This window comes from Microcebus murinus, chromosome 20, assembly GCF_040939455.1.
Source record: "Microcebus murinus isolate Inina chromosome 20, M.murinus_Inina_mat1.0, whole genome shotgun sequence".
NCBI classification, from domain to species: Eukaryota; Metazoa; Chordata; class Mammalia; order Primates; family Cheirogaleidae; genus Microcebus; species Microcebus murinus.
This window is the reverse complement of record NC_134123.1, coordinates 3,086,212-3,105,039: the sequence shown is the minus strand read 5'-3', so window position 1 is coordinate 3,105,039 and position 18,828 is coordinate 3,086,212. Positions and strand designations below refer to the sequence as shown.

General features: G+C 41.0%; 1 long non-coding RNA gene across 1 annotated transcript in view; it reads left to right on the top strand.

The window, feature by feature from the left end:
• LOC105884769 (uncharacterized) overlaps positions 1-18,276 on the top strand; it is a 45,072-nt gene extending 26,796 nt beyond the window's left edge. Inside the window, exons 2-3 of the long non-coding RNA XR_001160357.3 lie at positions 3,624-3,762; positions 18,028-18,276. This is a non-coding gene — a long non-coding RNA (uncharacterized LOC105884769). The remainder of the gene's footprint in view (positions 1-3,623; positions 3,763-18,027) is intronic.
• The last annotated feature ends 552 nt before the right edge of the window (positions 18,277-18,828 follow it).

Sequence of the window (18,828 nt, the reverse complement as noted above, 5' to 3'; positions counted from 1 at the left end):
CCTAAAAAGAAAAGTTCCGGTCCAGATGGCTTCACACCCGAATTTTACCACACTTACAAAGAAGAACTAGTACCTATCTTGCAGAAACTATTCCACAACATAGAGAAGAACGGAAACCTCCCGGACACCTTTTATGAAGCGAATATTACTCTGATACCAAAACCAGGAAAGGATCCAACAAAAAAAGAAAACTACAGACCAATATCCCTAATGAATATAGATGCAAAAATTTTCAACAAAATCTTAGCTAACCGAATCCAGACGCTTATCAAAAAAATAATACATCACGACCAAGTTGGCTTCATCCCAGGGATGCAGGGTTGGTTCAACATATGTAAATCTATAAACGCAATTCACCACATAAACAGAAGTAAATACAAAAACCACATGATTCTTTCAATAGATGCAGAAAAAGCTTTGGACAAAATTCAACACCCTTTCATGATACGAACACTTAAGAAAATAGGCATAGAAGGGACATACCTAAAAATGATACAAGCCATATATGACAGACCCATAGCCAACATCATACTGAATGGGGAAAAATTGAAAGCATTCCCACTTAGAACTGGAACCAGACAAGGATGCCCCATTATCTCCACTTCTATTCAACATAGTGCTAGAAGTCCTGGCTATAGCAATCAGACAGGAAAAAGGAATTAAAAGTATCCAAATAGGGGCAGAAGAGATCAAACTTTCACTGTTTGCTGACGATATGATATTATATCTAGAAAATCCCAAAGATTCAAGTAAGAAACTCCTGGAACTGATAAATGAATTTAGTAAAGTCTCAGGATACAAAATCAATACACAGAAATCAGAGGCATTCATATACGCCAACAACAATCTAATTGAGAACCAAATCAAAGACTCAATTCCCTTCACAATAGCAACAAAGAAGTTAAAGTACCTAGGAATATACTTAACCAAGGAGGTAAAAGACCTCTACAGGGAGAACTATGAAACACTGAGGAAGGAAATACCAGAGGATGTATACAGATGGAAATCCATACCATGCTTGTGGATTGGCAGACTCAACATCATTAAAATGTCTATACTACCCAAACTGATCTACAGATTCAATGCAATACCTATTAAAATCCCATCAGCATTCTTCACAGATATAGAAAAACTAATTTTATGCTTCATATGGAACCAAAGAAGACCCCGAATATCAAGAGCAATTCTAGGCAACAAAAACAAAATGGGAGGCATTAATATGCCAGATATCAAACTATACTACAAAGCTATAGTAATTAAATCAATATGGTATTGGCACAAAAATAGGAATATTGACCAGTGGAACAGATGTGAGAATCCTGATATAAAACCATCCTCATATTGCCATCTAATCTTTGACAAAGCAGACAAAAACATACACTGGGGAAAAGAATCCCTTTTCAATAAATGGTGCTGGGAAAACTGGATAGCCACCTGTAGAAGGCTAAAACAGGACCCACACCTTTCACCTCTCACAAAAATCAACTCATGCTTGATAACAGACTTAAACCTAAGGTATGGAACTATTAGAATTCTAGAGGAAAATGTTGGAAACACTGTCCTAGACATTAGCCTAGGCAAAGAGTTTATGAAGAAGTCCCCAAAGGCAATCTCAGCAGCAACAAAAATAAATAAATGGGACATGATCAAACTACAAAGCTTCTGCACAGCCAAAGAAACAGTCATGAAAGTAAACAGACAACCTACAGAATGGGAGAAAATTTTTCCATCCTATGTATCCGATAAGGGGCTGATAACTAGAATATACTTAGAACTCATGAAAATCATCAAGAAAAAATCAAATAACCCTATTAAAAAGTGGGCAAAGGACTTGAACAGAAACTTTTCTAAAGAAGACAGAAGAATGGCCAACAAACATATGAAAAAATGCTCAACATCTCTAATCATCAGGGAAATGTAAAACAAAACCACAATGAGATATCACTTAACTCCTGTGAAGATGGCCTTTATCAAACAGTCTCCAAACAGTAAATGCTGGCGTGGTTGCGGAGAGAGAGGAACACTCCTACACTGCTGGTGGGACTGCAAACTAGTTCAACCTCTGTGGAAAGCAATATGGAGATACCTTAAAGCGATACAAGTGAATCTACCATTTGATCCAGCAATCCCATTGCTGGGCATCTACCTGAAAGATCCAATGACACTCTACAAAAAAGATACCTGCACTCGAATGTTTATAGCAGCACAATTCATAATTGCAAGGCTGTGGAAACAGCCCAAATGCCCATCAATCCAAGAATGGATTCATAAAATGTGGTATATGTATACCATGGGGTACTATTGAGCTCTAAGAAACAACGGTGATATAGCACATCTTATATTTTCCTGGTTAGAGCTGGAACCCATACTATTAAGTGAAGTTTCCCAAGAAACAAGCACCACATATACTCACCAGCAAATTGGTATTAACTGAGCAGCTCCTAAGTGGACACATAGGTACTACAGTAATGGGGTATTGGCCAGGCGGGAGGGGGGCGGGTTATACATATATAATGAGTGAGATGTGCACCATCTGGGGGATGGTCATGCTGGAGACTCAGACTTGTGGGGGGAGGGGGGAATGGGCATTTATTGAAACCTTAAAATCTGTATCCCCATAATATGCTGAAATAAAAAATAAATAAAAAAAATAAAATGTATTGTATCTGTAGAAAACTTAAAAAAAAACATAATGAGATATCACTTATCTCCAGTGAGAATGGCCTTTATTAAAAAGTCCTAAAACAATCAATGTTGGCATGGATGCATAGAGATGGGAACACTCCTACACTGCTGGTGGGACTGCAAACTAGTGCAACCTCTGTGGAAAGCAAGATGGAGATACCCTAAAGTGATACAAGTGAATCTACCATTTGATCAAGCAGTCTCACTGCTGGGCATCTACCCAAAAGAACAAATGACACTCTGCAAAAAGACACCTGCACTCGAATGTTTATAGCAGCACAATTCACAATTGCGAAGTTGTGGAAACAACCCAAGTGCCCATCAATACATGAGTGGATTAATAAAATGTGGTATATGTATACCATGGAGTACTATTCAGCTCTAAGAAACAATGGTGATATAGCACCTCTTGTATTTTCCTGGATAGAGCTGGAACCCATTCTATTAAGTGAAATATCCCAAGAATGGAAAAGCAAGCACCACATGTACTCACCAGTAAATTGGTATTAACTTATCAACACCTAAGTGGACATAAAGGAATAACATTTATCGAGTGTTGGGCAGGGGGATGGTGGGGGGAGGGGATGGGTATATACAAACACAGTGAGTGAGATGTGCAAGGTTTGGGGGATGGTCATGCTTGAAGCTCTGACTCGAGGGGGGTTGAGGGCAATATATGTAACCTTAACATTTGTACCTTCATAATATGCTGAAATAAAAAAGAAATGAAAAAAAAAAGAACTGGATATATTTTTGTTTTTTTCAAAATTCAGGATGACGTGGTGAAACTGGGCACATTGCTTCTGCTCCCCAAGCATCCTTTTAGAAAGCTTGCTCTTCTTCACACAAATAAAACTTGCATGGCACAGCAGACAGAAGGCTGAAGGTCATAAGACATGCTTTACTAACTATATTTCTATATTCTATTCTGCTTATAGGTGGCAAAGCTCCAGGAGTAAAGAGCAGAGATTCACAGACTCAGAAAAAGCTGGAGAATTGGCATCAGGATTGAGAGAAAGATACATTCCCTGGCTGGGAACTAGTTGATATTTGTTGAATATCTACAATGTGCCAGAGGTAGATAGATAGAGATATTTAGTTTCACATAGTAATGTGTATATATGTATATATATCTTTCCCCTACTGATGAGAAAATCAAAGCTTGGAAAAGTTAAGTGAGTATACTGGGGTGGCCCCGAAACACAACCTGAGACAAAGACTTGGGTGCAGGCAGTGTATTTGGAGGCAACCTCAGTAAACATGGGTGAGGCTGTGGGGAAAAGGGTACAGGGAAGGAGAGAAGAGCCAACACAAGCATGTCGTTCAGCTGATTATGCTGTGGGCAACTAGGCCAAATCCTACTGCACACTTTCTAGGGAACTGTGTAGAATGCACTCCAGGATTGCCCCTTTGAAGGGTGAGAGGCTGGGCACCAATGCCCTGCACTATGGGCTGTACCAGTGTGACATTGTGATTTATAATAAGAAATGTATTTTTATCTTCATCTCTGATTCCTGGCACTGAGCTGCTAAAACCCTTATAATTTTCTCCAAAGTCTTCTCTGAAAACTTAAGGACTCCTGGCATCGGGAAATTGTTCAGTTTTCTCAATTAAAGCTTGACATGTTGGGCTAGAGGATGCATGCTAGAAAGCCCACGGTGTCCTGACACTGGTGATGTCTAGTCCCAGAGGAATAACATGACATAGAGGGCAAAGAGCATGGGCTTTAGACTTGGGCAGGTCACTCTAACAAGTTTCTGTAGCCTGGCATCACTCGGCCCACTATCATTTCAGCTGTAGTCATGATGGGCAATTCCATCCACACAGACATTTCCCTCAAAGGTCAGCTGAATCTCAATCTATTGGCTTTCCTGCCTCAGGTCTCCTCTTAAGCTGGGGACCCTCTCTCCACTCACATACAGATTGTATAATAGAAAAACAAACCAAGTGTATAGTACGAAAAAACAAACTATTTTCTCCTACTACTGTATATTCCTAACACAGAACACTGCTGTGACCAGATATGTGGGGTTTTTCCCACACTGATCAATTATCCAACACCAGCTTTGTGTCCTATAATTCAGTTCTTATACTATCTACCTGGAGTTAGAGTCAGATTCCACAGGTGCAGGGCTCAGTCCCACAAGACTGCCCTTCATTTTGAATGCTGCTTACAAGTGTGGGCTTCCAGCATTTCTAACCTACTGGTTATAAATTGGGGGTTTCCACGATCCCCTCCTTGGTTTCAATGATCACTTGGTAGAATGGGTCAAAGAACTCAGAGAAACATTTGCTCATGTTTACCAGCATATTGTACGGGAAGTTACAGAGGACACAGATGAACAGTGGGGAAGAAGTGTGCAGGCAAGGTATATAAGAAGAGACGAGGAGCTCCATGCCCTCTCCAGGTGTGCTACCTTCCACATGTTCAGCTCACTGAATCCCATAGTTCATGGATATTTAAGGGAGTTTTATCACTTAGGCATAATTGATTGTTAATTCAGTCTCCAGTACCTCTCCCTTTCCCAGAAGATGGAGAATGGGGCTGAAAGTCCCAAGTTTCTGTCCTGGCTTGGTCTTTCTGGTGACCATTCCCCATCCAGTATTCCACCAAGAATCACCTCATTAGAGCAAAACATGTTCTTATCAGTCAGGAAATTCCAAGGGATTAGGAGCTCTATGTCAGGAACCAGAAAAGAATACCAAATATCAGAACAAAATGTGTACTTAGCACCCCTATCTGCTTATAAAATTATAAGGGTTTTAGCAGGTCTGTGCCAGGACCTGGGGATAAAGACCAAAATATATATATTTCTCATTATAATCACAGTGTCAGCTCTTTTGAGATATGCTGTATAAACAGGCAATGAGGTATCAATAGGAGGCTCCATAAGGCCAGGATGAATGACAAAGTCAATGGGAATGTCCACACCAAATGGTGAATAGACTTACACATTAAAGGAAATTCCATAACCCTGAACAGATTAGATTTTGCGCCCTCCGCCCATTGGTGAGGGCAATATTCTTCACTTAATCTACTGATTCAAGTTCTAATCTTTTCCAGAAACATCCTCACATACACACCCTAGAAATAATGTTTTACCAGCTATCTAGTATCCCTTAGCCCAGTCAAATTGACACAAAATTTAAGCATCACAGTGGCTGAGAACAACCACCATTCATTTAACTCACAATTCTTCAGGCTGACCATTGAAGATGGGTTAAGCTGGGTGGTTCTTCTGTCTTTGAGGTTACTCATGCAGGTCATGCTAGGTTAGCTCATCTCTGCTCCATATGGTCTCTCATCCTCCATCAGACTAGCCTGGGCTCATTCTCATGGAAGCTAGTGGGACTACAAAAGAAAGAGTGGAAGCATGTGAGGTCTCTTGAGGCTTAAGCTTAGAACTGGCACATTGTCACATCCCCCACATTCTATTAGTTTAAACAACTCCAAAGGCCATCCCAGACTTAAGGAATGGTAAGAAACCTTTCCCATTGACCATTCTATAAAGAAACTACAAATTCTGAATTTTAGAATTAAGACATGCATGATTATCTTGTGCAATTCCTTCATTGTATGAATGAGGAAGTAAGAGTCAAAGTGAATGGGTAACTTATTCAAGGTTACTTAGCTTGTTGGTGGATATGCCTCATTCCCTGTGGTGGGCCGATCCAACTAGACAACACAGTAAGGAATGAAACCAATGAGACTGCCCACCCAGGAGGGCCAGATGAGTCACTGGTACCAAGAATATGCAAGTTTGTGTTATCTGCTTGCTCTGGGCAACTCATGAAAAATGTCCCAGCCCAAACTTCAAGCCACATTGCTGCAACATTCCCTCGGTGCATCTATTCTTTATTGAGAATTAAATGATTTATGGCACAAAACCTGTAATTGTAGTTATATTTTAAAGATCTCTTCAAGACAAATGGCGCAGGTATTGAAATACTCTGCTATGAGCCAATTTGGGTTGTTCAAAACAGAAAAAGGACATGAGGGACAGAAATTTTCAGTAAAGTTGTCATTTTTAGTTAATATATTAAGAAGAATGTGGCTGTTCATTGCATACAATTCATCTTTGTTCTTTTGTATACAATTCATCTTTTGTTCTTTTGACGAGCTTTCTTAAATTCCCTTGGTAAATGGCAGATATTATGGGCTTTTTGTTAAAACTTGGGAGCAACTAAGCATGCACTGAAATATGACTAGTTTCCAACAAGCTCAGAATTATCATTAACAGCAATGTTTCACCAACACAGGTTACACGTGTACTTTTTGCTAAGTTAAATTTTTATACTTCACAGTTCTGATTTGGAATAAGAAAAAAAAACAAGCTACCCATTAGGCAGAGTACATAATTCATAACAAGAAACAACAAGGACTTTTTGTAGGTGCTATTCTGCAGTCTGCAGTCTGTGGCCACTGTCTGTATCTAACCTCAGGGTTGAAAAGGAGTGTGTGAGCAGTTTACTATTCATGTTTTGCCTATTTTTTTAATTTAAAATTTTACCTAATACTTGCACTGTCATGGCTAAAAATTAATAGAATACATAAGTAAAAAGAACTACTGTGAGTAACCTCCACCCCTGCATTCCCACCCCCATCCACCTCCAATGCCACTCACCTCTCAAGAGGCAATTTTGTTAGAGTAGGAGACAAGGCTGAGACTGGATTCAGGGGCTTGCAGAGTGGGTGCAGGTGTTAAAATAAACAACCTTTAAGCAGAACCTAACCGGAGGGGCTGATAACCACAGGCAAGAACTGGCTTCAACTGCCTTATCAGCTATCTTGGTCAGCTTACCTGAGCTTTGGCTAATTACAATATCATTTACATTGTGGTTTTAAAATTTCTCCACCCCTGAAATTACCATGACAATTCCAAGACAACCATACAAAGTATGAAAATGGGAGGGAACCCAATTCTAGGAATTACCATCTAAATTCTTAGTAAAAGCCAACTCCGTGGCCTTGAATATTCCTCCCCTCAATTAGTAAGACTGCAAAAGATCTGAAACCACCTCCTCCCAGTGCAACTGCTCTTTCGAGCCTGCCCAGTTTCCCCCCTGAGAGTGTACTTTCACTTTCAGTAAAATGTTGTCACTTGCTTGGCTTATGTGGTGTGTCCCCAAATTCTTTTCCTGATGATCAGTAAGAACCAGGAAAAACCTCCACTTGGAGACTGGTAACAATTTGATATGTAGCTTTCTAGATATTTTCCTATGTGTTCACATTTATAACATAAATATATAAAGGCTTTTTAAAATTTTACATAAATGGCATTCTTCTCTACATTTTGTATTTAAATTTACTTTTTACATTTAGTCATATGTCTCAAAGATCTTTCCATGCTGTCACAAATAGATGTACATAAATTTTTTTACTGCTACACAATATTTTATAGTATCATAATGTGACCCTCCCCTGTTGATGGGCCTATGGATTCTTTCTGATTATTTTTTTATTAGTACAAGTGGATATTTTATATGTGCCAATGCTTCAGTCTTTAGTATAACTCCTTGAAATGGAATTGCTGGGTAAAGGGAATAATCATGCTAAATTTCAACAGGCTTTGTCCAGTAATGTTCCAAAAAGACTGTACAAATCATGTTTTGTGCTCAGTGCAAGCCAAGTGGGGTCATACAGAGTTCACATCCAGCCTCCATCACTTTCTAGGTGGTGACTTGAGAAGTTGCTCAAGCTCTTTGTGCCTTGATTTCCCCATTGCAAATATGGGACTAATACATATCTTTAAAGAATCTTGAGAGTTTCAAATCATAGTGAATTAAAATGCAAGTGCCTGGTCTATGGTGGATATTCAACTCTCCCAAAAAATAGTAATCTAGTTTTAAAACTTTAGTATGAACAAAAATATCCTGTTTGCAGTACAGATTCTAGGGCACCATCCCCAAAGAAGTGACTTGCATAATCTGAAATATGGCCCTGAATGTTAGTTATACTTTCTGATAAGCCTGCCAAAAGATACTGGTGTGATTAGTTTTTGGAACACACTTTGAGAATCACCCTTTACTAATTCCCAGTTCCACTGAAGACTCCCTCCTGCTGAATGAATCCCACTTAATGTAGACAAAGAGACAATTTTCTGACCTTATTCCTAGCTGTCCATGTCTGTCCTCTGCAATAGGAGAGTTACCGTGAATGGGTCAGAAGCAACATGGACAGAGCTGTGGACATAATTTGTTAACTGGTCCTTTGAACTCCATGGACTTTGAGATATTTTTTGTTTTGAGACAAAGAAAATTTTACATAACAAGTTTATAACAATAATAATTGCTATTGGAGAGAAATAACCCTGTATTCAGATGGAGGAAATGCCATATTTAATCAAATCTAAGATGCTAAGAAATAAAAATGCTGTCACTTATAATTGTAAGATGTCTTCTATTGTAAGTTGTGTTCTAATTTCAGAGATGTTAAAATGTGAGAAAATCTTTCTTAGAATTGATGAAGTACAGAAATTTGTGTGAGTTACTCAATATGCAATGAGGGAAACACCAAATCATGTCCCACTGAAAAAAGCTGGTCACCCAACCATCCCGTAAAGGAGGGAGTCTTGTTGCCTGGAGGTCATTTGATTTGCTGAGCACCCAGAGGAGCCTGGGTGTACAGTTGGCGTGGAGGGTAGGAAGAATTGCTGGGCTTAATAACAGATGGAGAAGATGTATAAAATCCTGGGAGGAATACCAGGAAGAGACAGAGAAGTGAGGATTCTGAGCACTGCACACACTCACACATGTCCACACACCCACTCACACATGCACAGTCCCTTTGCGGTGTTCTTTAGGTGAGGGACATGCATCAAACCCTCTTTCTCCTTCTCTTTAACAGATCTCCAGTAAAGCTGTCATTTGTCACTGCACTCTTTATGAGTGGGTTCCTTGTGGGTACTTAGGTTTATTTCTACTTTCGTAATAAGCAAAGATGGAGAAATCTCAAGCTGGAGAAACCGAAGGCTGAGCAATAGCTGTCAACTGATTCTCAGTATCAGGTTTTAACCTGGTTCACAAAGAAGGAAACTGCATCAGAAGGGCTAAGTAGCCTGTCTGACACCATTCATCGTGTCTGAACCCCAGCTAGAGTGCAGATCTCCTTGTGTCCTCTCTGCTTCTAGGTCTTGAGCGCCTTCCAGAATCAGGGATTTGACCCTTCTATAGGCAACATCTAATGTTTTGCTCATTAAAATTAGCGATGGGTAGAGATTTCTGGATTCCAAGAGACCTAAGACATTCAGTGGGTTATTCTGCTATCCATTACTCTATTCAAACAATGTTATACAGCCTTTGATCACTGACACAGAGGCTGCAGTCCTCTATGAGATTTCTCGCCCTTTTTCTATGTCAAAGCAGTTATGCCACCCCTGAACCTGGCAAAAATGCATGTGTAGTCATGGAAACAGAGTGTTGCTCACAATTGAGCATCTGTTGCAAAACAGGGGTGGCATGTTGAGCTCTCTTCTGACCCCTCTTAGAGCAGATGCAACCGGACATCTCTGTGAGAGGGCATATCACTATAATTTAGATGTGCTGCAACTCTTGGCAATCTGAGCCCCCACAATTCAAGCCTCAAACTGTCTTAATAGACAGGAACATATCCATAGGTACTAATATTGAGCATGGTTCTCAGCAATCATCCCAAAGGAGCCAAGCCATCAAGAAAATCTGTTCTGCCTTTGCAAATTAAATGGAATGCTTAACAGTTCACATGAGGAAAATACAAAACATGTAAACAGCTTTTTCAGGTTTAACAAGCTGAGAACTTAGCTGACTGTTTTCTGCAACTTGACAATCCTAAGGGACATCCACACAATGGGGTGTCACTCTTCTTCACAGATCCATTCTTTCTCTGCTAATAAATGCAAGTGTCACATGGAATCCACTTCTTGTTTAATTTTCTGTAGCATAATGCAGAACGGAATCACCAGCACCCCAGCAGGTTTCTAACATGCTTCTACAGGATGAACAGAATCTCTACAAAGAGATGCCTGCCTGTGCTGATTCCATTCTCTCACTGGGAAGACAGTAGAGGGAAAGAGAAGAGGTGCTTACAGACAATCTCTCTGGGTCCATGTCTGATGTTTGGGGGTTTTTCATTCAACTTTATCGAGGCACAATGCAAATTCAAGAGATTGCATACATTGTGAGGGCTAAGGCCAGTAATCATGACTACTGTAGACACCCATATAACCAACACAATAAAAGTATAGAAATTAAGGTCACCTCAGAAAGTTCCCTTTTGCTTTTTTCCAGTTAACTCCTCCCTAACCCACACCCCTAGAAAATCACCGATCTGTTTCTGTCATTGTAAATTAGGTTTCCCCTTTTTGTTTCATATAACTGAAACCATTTCACAGATGGTCTTTTGTGTCTGTCTTTTTCACTCAGCATGTCTGTGAAGTTCACCCATGTTGTGTGTGTTCATTTTTAATGCTGAGTATGTTCCATAGCATGGAAGTGTCACTCTTTGTCTATCCATTCATTGGGTGAAGGAAATTTAGGTTGTTTCCAGTTTGGGCAATTAAAAATAAAGCTGCTATGAACAGTTGTATATGACTCTTTGTGAGAAAGTATGTTTTCATTTCTCTTGGGTAATTATCTGAGAGTGGAATTTCTCTGTCATATTGTAAGTATATGTTTAACTTTACAAAAAATTGTCCATTTTTCAATGTGGTTGCACCACTCTGTTGTTCTACAGCCTCAGCAACCTCATTATTTTTAGCACATTCTATTGGAGGTGAAGAGTTATCTCACTATAGTTTTAATTTGCATTTCCCTGAAAACTAATGATATTAAGCATCTTTTCAGGAGCTTTTTGATCATTCAAAAAAGTGTTCATCCAAATTCTTCACCCACTTTTTACACTTTTTATTGAGTTATGTCTCTTTCTTACTGTGTGTTTGTGTGTGTGTTTGTATGTGTGTGCATATATACAAATTTTATATGTATTCTGGCTATAATATATATATATATCATACACACATGCACACACATTGGATGCAACTTCTTTGCTAAATAGGTATATATATTTTACATATATATCCCCCAATCTGTGACTTGCCCTTTCAGATTCTTAATGGTGTATTTTGTTTTTGTTTTCTGAAGGGCATAAATTTTTATTTGTGATGAAATCCAATCGTTAAAATTTTTTTCTTCTTTTTTTTTTTTTTTGAGATAGAGACTCACTTTGTCGCCTGGGCTAGAGTGAGTGCTGTGGCATCAGCCTAGCTCACAGCAACCTCAAACTCCTGGGCTTAAGCAATCCTACCGCCTCAGCCTCCTGAGTAGCTGGGACTATAGGCAGGGGCCACCATGCCCAGCTAATTTTTTTTTTGTATATATATTTTTAGTTGGTCAATTAATTTCTTTCTATGTTTTAGTAGAGACGGGGTCTCACTCAGGCTGGTTTCGAACTCCTGACCTCTAGCAATCCGCCCGCCTCAGCCTCCCAGAGTGCTAGGATTACAGGCATGAGCCACCATGCCCGGCCAATCGTTCAAATTTTTGAAAATTTGTGTAAAACAAAACATCTCTAAAAACCTTTGTCTACCCTAAAGTCATGAAATCTTTCTGTGATGTTTTCATGCAGAAGTTTATAGTTTTAGCTCTTGTATTTAAGTTTATGATCCATTTGGAATTAATTTTTGGTTGTAGTATAAAATAAGGATAAAAGTTTATTTTTTTCAGTTACCCTGAATTCCAGCATAATTTGTTGAAATGACTATACTTTTACCATTTAATTTCCTTGGCCTCTTTGTGTGAGTTTTTTTTAGACTCTATTCTGTTTAAATTTATGCCAATGACACATTGTCTTACTCATTGTTGCTTTATGGAAAGTCTTCAAGTCACATCACATGAGTCTTTCAACTTTGTTCACTTAAAGAACAAAATTGAAATTAATAAAACAATTTCCAGTAGCATCAAAAATATGAAATACTGAAGGATAAATTTGACAAAATATGTGCAAGACCTGTACTGCAAAACTATATAAAACATTTCTGAAAGAAATTTAAGACCTAAAAATAAAGAAATATATGATGCTAATAGACTGGATGACTCAATATTTTTAAGATATCTATTCTCCCCAAAATTGATGAGAGTTTTTATCATAAATAGGTGTTGAATTTTATCAAATGCTTTTTATGCATCTATTAAAATATCTAATAGTTTTCCTCCTTTATTCTGTTAACATAGTGAATTGCAGTGGCAGATTGTGGAATGTAAAACCAGCCTTAACACTCCTAGGGTAAACCCTGCCTGGTCATGATACATTATCTTTTTAAAAATATTACCTGATTGAATAGCTACTTCATAAAAGCTGATATAGAAGAGCCAATAACCACCTGAAAAAATACTTTACATCATTATTCTTTAGGGAACTGCAAATTTAAACCACAGTGAGAGACTATTTCACATCCATTAGAATGATTAACACTAAAAAGAATGAAAGTGCAAAGTGTTGACAAGGACATGGAGCAACCAGAACTCTCGTGTGAAGCTGGTTGGAGAGTAAAAATGCTGCAAAGACTGGACAATGCTTTGGTAGTTTCTTATCAAGTTAAACATACACTTTCTATATACCCATCCATTCCACTCCTGAGTATTTATTCAATAAGAATAAAAATACATGCTACAAAAAGACTTGAACACAAATGTATGTAGCAGCTTTATTCATAACAGCCAGAAGCTGTAAACAACCCAAAGGCCAATCGACAAGTGGATTGATAAATATATTGTGGTATACCGTAATGTATATCCTTAGCAATATAAAGGAACAAATTGCACACAACAACATTGGAGCATCTCACAAATATTAGGCTGAGTGAAAGAAAGCATACACAAAAGAGTACATACCATATTATTCCATTTATGTGAAATTCTAGAGCAGGCAAAAATAATCAGTGGTGGTCAGTAGGGATGGGATTTAGGTGTAGGAAAATTGGCTGGGAAGATGTGTGAGGAAACTTCTGGAGAGATGGAAATGCTCTGTGTCTTGGTGGAGAAGGTGGCTACATAAGCGGCAGCGTTTGTTGGAAGTCGCTGCCCAGTGCACTTAAATGTGTGAACTTCATTGTGCATAATTATATCTCAATAACATTGACTTAGATTTGATGCATGAAATTTTGTAATTATCTATTTATGTGAGTGAGTGCTATTTCACACGGCTTCCTCATTTGCCCTCTGGCTCTGTGAGTCTGAGGGCCATGTCTACTTTGCTTGCCATTGAGTCCCGATGCCTCGAGGCACAGAACTTCGCTGACAGAAAGTATCCAACAAAGATTGTTACAGGAAGGAACGAGGAGGAATTTAGAATCATATTCAAGGATACAAAACTTTCCCACATAAACAAGAAGAAACAATACAGGGGATTAACTTACTTGAGTGCAGGGTTGAATTTACCAAGTAAAAGGGCAATAGTGCGGGGAGAAGATAAGTAAGTTTGTGTGTTGTAAAGCCATTGAAGGAGGCGCTTTGCGATGAGTGAGTTTTAAACACTAACGATTTGGACAGTAGCAGTACAGGAGAGATGGAATTCCTGGCAGAGAAGACTTCGTGAATAAAGACGCAGAGGTAAATGGGCGGCAAATGAGGCGGGAAGAAAATTCTCAAATTTTCATCTCACTCTGAGTATGCAGACGAAGAGAGCCGCCCTGCAGCTCTAGCCCCATCTGCATCCAGACCGCTGTGTCTCTCTGCCACTCTTGCCGGGCAACCCTCCGGTAGCTGCCAAGGCGGACGCGCCCCGTGCTGAGAGCCCGAGGACTTGCCACGCCCGCTAGTGCTTGGGGAGGCCCTGGTGCTTAATGGCGTTTCCTAGGCCCGGGCGTGCACAGATGAGTTTCAAAGAGCATCTCGGGTCTTCTCAGCACCATGCACACTGGAGGCAGCAAATTACAAGCTGAAAATTCATTACATTTGTGAAAACCCTGAATTTATTTAGACAAAAGCAGATGGAGAGGATGGATAAGCTCGTTACATTTCAGCACACTACACTTTATTCAGAAGAAATGAAACATAACGCATTATGCGTTCTTTTCTTCCCATCTGCTTTCCCTTCCCCAAGTTCAGGTTGATTATTAATATAATGAATTCATCTTGCCTCCCCCTCAATTCCATTAGCCTGTACTCCTAATTAAGTTTTATTCTCATTGTCCTTTTCAACTTCTAAGAAACTCTTTTTTCAATGTAGTTATTTTCCCCAGACCTCAAATCATTTCTGCAGATGAACTGCCACTATCAGGCATATAAAATATCTTAATCAAATTATAATTTTTCTCAAACGGAAGAGATTATCTAGGCCAGTCTGTTCCCCCAAAGCAGGTCTGACTTGAAGGGTATATTTTACAGAGGATGGGGACACTCTTGACTTGGGTTTTCAGGAAGAGGAGACAGGAATCATCTTCCTCTGGTTCTAAGTGTTCTGACCTTGGTCAGTTCACTATTAACCAGTTCATTAGTTCTCTGTGTCCCCCACTTACCAATGCTTTTTAAAAGTCATTCCCCAAACTAATTTATGTAATGAATACAGAAAGTCTGTCCACAAAAGCCCACGGCTCAGAGACAGTAAAGACAGAAGAAGAGACTGTAGAAGAGTGCTAAAGGGATACAGTGACTCCAAGGCGAATCTCTAGCCTGCCCACACGCAAGTCCTTGTTCAGACAGGTTAGGGTTTCTGACATATCTGTCCCCAACTGAGGCAGCTGGGAAAGCAGATTGTGTGTGTGGTATTGTCCCCCACTGCTATGGCCTGCGAATCTGTGTGTAATTATTGCAGTCCCTGTCCCAGGCCTTTTCCAGACTGCTGGGGCTTTTCCAGTCAGGCATGAGCCGATGCCAGTGACCCTCGGGCCACCATTCCTGCAGGTCATGCGTGTCTGCCCGAGAGAAGGAGACCTTCCTAGCAGTTGAAAGAGCACACTCTGGAATCACACTCTGGCGGTCAAATCCCAGCTCTGCCTCCACCTCCTAGGGCAAAGTTGATCAAGCTAATTTATGTCTCAGTTTCCTTATCTGTAAAACAGGGCTAATGGTTCAAACCTACTTCCTAGAGTCATTGTGAAGATTGATGTGAGAAGGTATGAACAGCACTCACCACAGTGTCTGGCACATGAGTGCTCAGAAAATGTTGAGTGTCACTACTAATGAGGACTACTGTTATTCTGCTGCTATTGAGAGAATTCATCAGGCCTCCAGAATTTGACCCCAACTCATGCCCCCATCCTTACATATGCACCCAGAGATCTAGAAAGGCCACCCACAACTCAAGCCATAGTGACTCGCAACGTTGAGATCAAATGTCTCCCTTGGATCAGTTCCTTAGTGCATTCAATGGAGGGACTGTCCTGGTGAGGTTTTTGAGTGGAATTTGAGTGTCATCATGATTCTTCTCCTGGAAGCCAAATCCCAAAGAAAGTTGCTCTCTGCTGCTTTATTTCAATCCTATTTATGTTGTTAGAATTTCCTTCTTGGGCATTGCATTCCTTACTAATAACACTGGGTGAAGTTGGTGTTAGCTTTACCCATGGGTCAAGAATGCCTGCTATCAGTATTTATTTATTTATTTATTTATTAAGACAAGGTCTGGCTCTGTTGCCCGGGCTACAGAGCAGTGGTGTCATCATAGCTCATTGCAACCTCAAACTCCTGGCCTTAAGAGATCCCCCGACCTCGGACTCCCACAGTGCTAGGATTACAGGTGTGAGCCACCTGTCCTTTGAAAATCAGCAAGATCCGTCCACTTCTCTTTACATTACTGGGGCCTGGATCACAGGGAATCATACCTGGCCTCTGGCCTTTCATTCTAATTAGCTCTGGGTCTCCTGTCACTGACCTCTGAAGACAGCAAGCTGTGGAAGCTGCGACATTGAAGCTTTGATCAGTGAGCTTTTCTGGAGCTGTTTAGTTGCTACCTGTCTCGTACCTTGAGCGAGACACCTCTCCGAGCAGGTGCTGTTCTTCCTGAAAGCAGGAGTGGAGCAAGCCGCCCCGGTGGCCGCTGAGCCCCCGCCTGTATTGGAGCCGTGCAGGCCTCTCCGCTTGCAGAGCTGGCCAGCAGAGTTTATGACCCTGCTCCTGGGCTCTTAGTGGAAAGCACATTTTCTCAAACTTAAATCTTCTAAATTGGAGTTGCCACCTTTAAAGGGTAAGCTGACCCGCTGTCCTTGCTGGCCAATGAAACGTCTTCTAAATGCAGGAAAAAAATTCACACCTTCCTTTTCAGACACTGGATGAAAAAGGCCACTACTAGGTCAGAATATTGGCTCCAATCAAATTGTTGGTGTTGTTTATTTTTATAGATGGAAAAACTGAAAAATGTCAGTCCCTGCTACCTTCTTCCTCTGCCTTGGTCTCTTGCTCGTCTAGCAAGTGGACATGCCGTGGGGCCGCAGAATCTTCCTGGTTGGCGGCCCTCCCCCTGCGCAGACGTGGTCTGGCGTGCTGACTCAGAAACTCCACACGCCTGCAGACACAGCCGCACCACAGAGGACAGGGTGCAGTGACAACATCAGGGAAAATGTCACAGCTGTCTTCCCCCAGCGCCTGGCCCTCTGCCCCCAGGGTGCACCCGCCCAGGCCAGCCCGTCACTCAGGCCTAGATGCTGTGTGGGAAGAAGAGCCTCCGACCTGGACGAGTGTGCCGCTGGGACGCAGGGCCCGGTCCTGGAGAAGCAACTTCAGGACCAAGGGCAAAATGACAGGGGATCTGGGGCCTGGGACCAGAATCCCACCTTGCAATCCTGTCTCTGCATGACAATTGTGTGACCTTGGGGAAGGTCACACAATACCTTCCCCATCCCTAAAACCTCACAGGGTAGTTGTAAGGACGAAAATCTGAACATAAAAAATATTCAGCACAGGCTTGATTTAAAAACTCATTGAAAAATGTATCATCGAATATCACTGCCCACTGACAGCTTCCTCCTGCAGATGGAGCAAGACCCAGCCCCCACAGGGCTGCACAGCCCGCCTTCTCTGCCACCTCGGCTGCCCCTCTCCCCTGCTCACTCAGCCTGTCGCACTGGCCGGATCAAATACAGAAACCTTCCTCTCACCTCAGGGCCACTGTGCTGCTGTCCCTTCAGCTAGAATGTTCTCACCTCCCCCCAGACCCACCGCCACCATTCTCTTGGCTCGTCCCTTAACTTTATTCAATTCTGCCTCTTCCCTAACTGCTTTTTCTAAAATAAAACATACCATCTTTGCACTCTCTCCCCTTTTGCTTTTTTTGGTAGAATATCCCTACCTTAAATTGTATTATTTATTTGTTTTGTAGTGAATGAATGACATATGAGTACTCAATGAATGTTAATTTCCTTTATTATATAAAAGGTGATATACAAAATTGCACCACTCTGGTTCAGAGCTCTACAGTAGAGTCGGGAAGTCATTCTAAGAAGGACCGACTGCATGAGAGGCAACCTTGCAAAAACGCCAGGAACTTGCCTTGAACCCTTGAACCGGGATAAAGTACCTGTACAGAGACATACTGGGAATCAGCAGAGTTTCGCGAGCTCTCCAGCATCTGAATCATAGCCGCCAATAAACTACTAGCCACCAATGAACAATGGACTCGTGTACTAAGCCAGCCACCTCCAATGATAATTCTTTCGAAACAACTTGCGTGATGGTCCTCAGCTTCCTTTTAAAACCCATATTCCCCTCCCTCTCTTCGGAACACAGTTCAGCTTCTACAGTGTTTCCTCGAAAATAAGACCTACCGATAAAATAAGCCCTAGCAGGCTTTCTAAGCATGTGCGCAATAGAAGCCCCACCCCGAAAATAAGATCTAGTGACGGGTGTGGCTGCGCAGCATCTGCACAACCCGTGCATGTCGTCGCGGAGCAGGAAAGAACACGAGCAGCCCTTCTCATCTGCCCCGTGAGAGCTCTAGTGCTCGACAGGAGAGATCAGGGCCGATGGTTCTAAAGGAAATAGAGTCGCAAGAAATTCAGGATGGAATTCGGGGTTTGGAGAGTTAGGATGATGTTCCAGAAGAAGACGACTTAACTATATTTGAATAAATGTAGATTGTTGTACTGTACTTAAAAAAATAACACATCCTCTGAAAATAAGCCTTAGGGTGTCTTCTTGAGGAAAAATAAATACAAGAGCCTGTCTTATTTTCGGGAA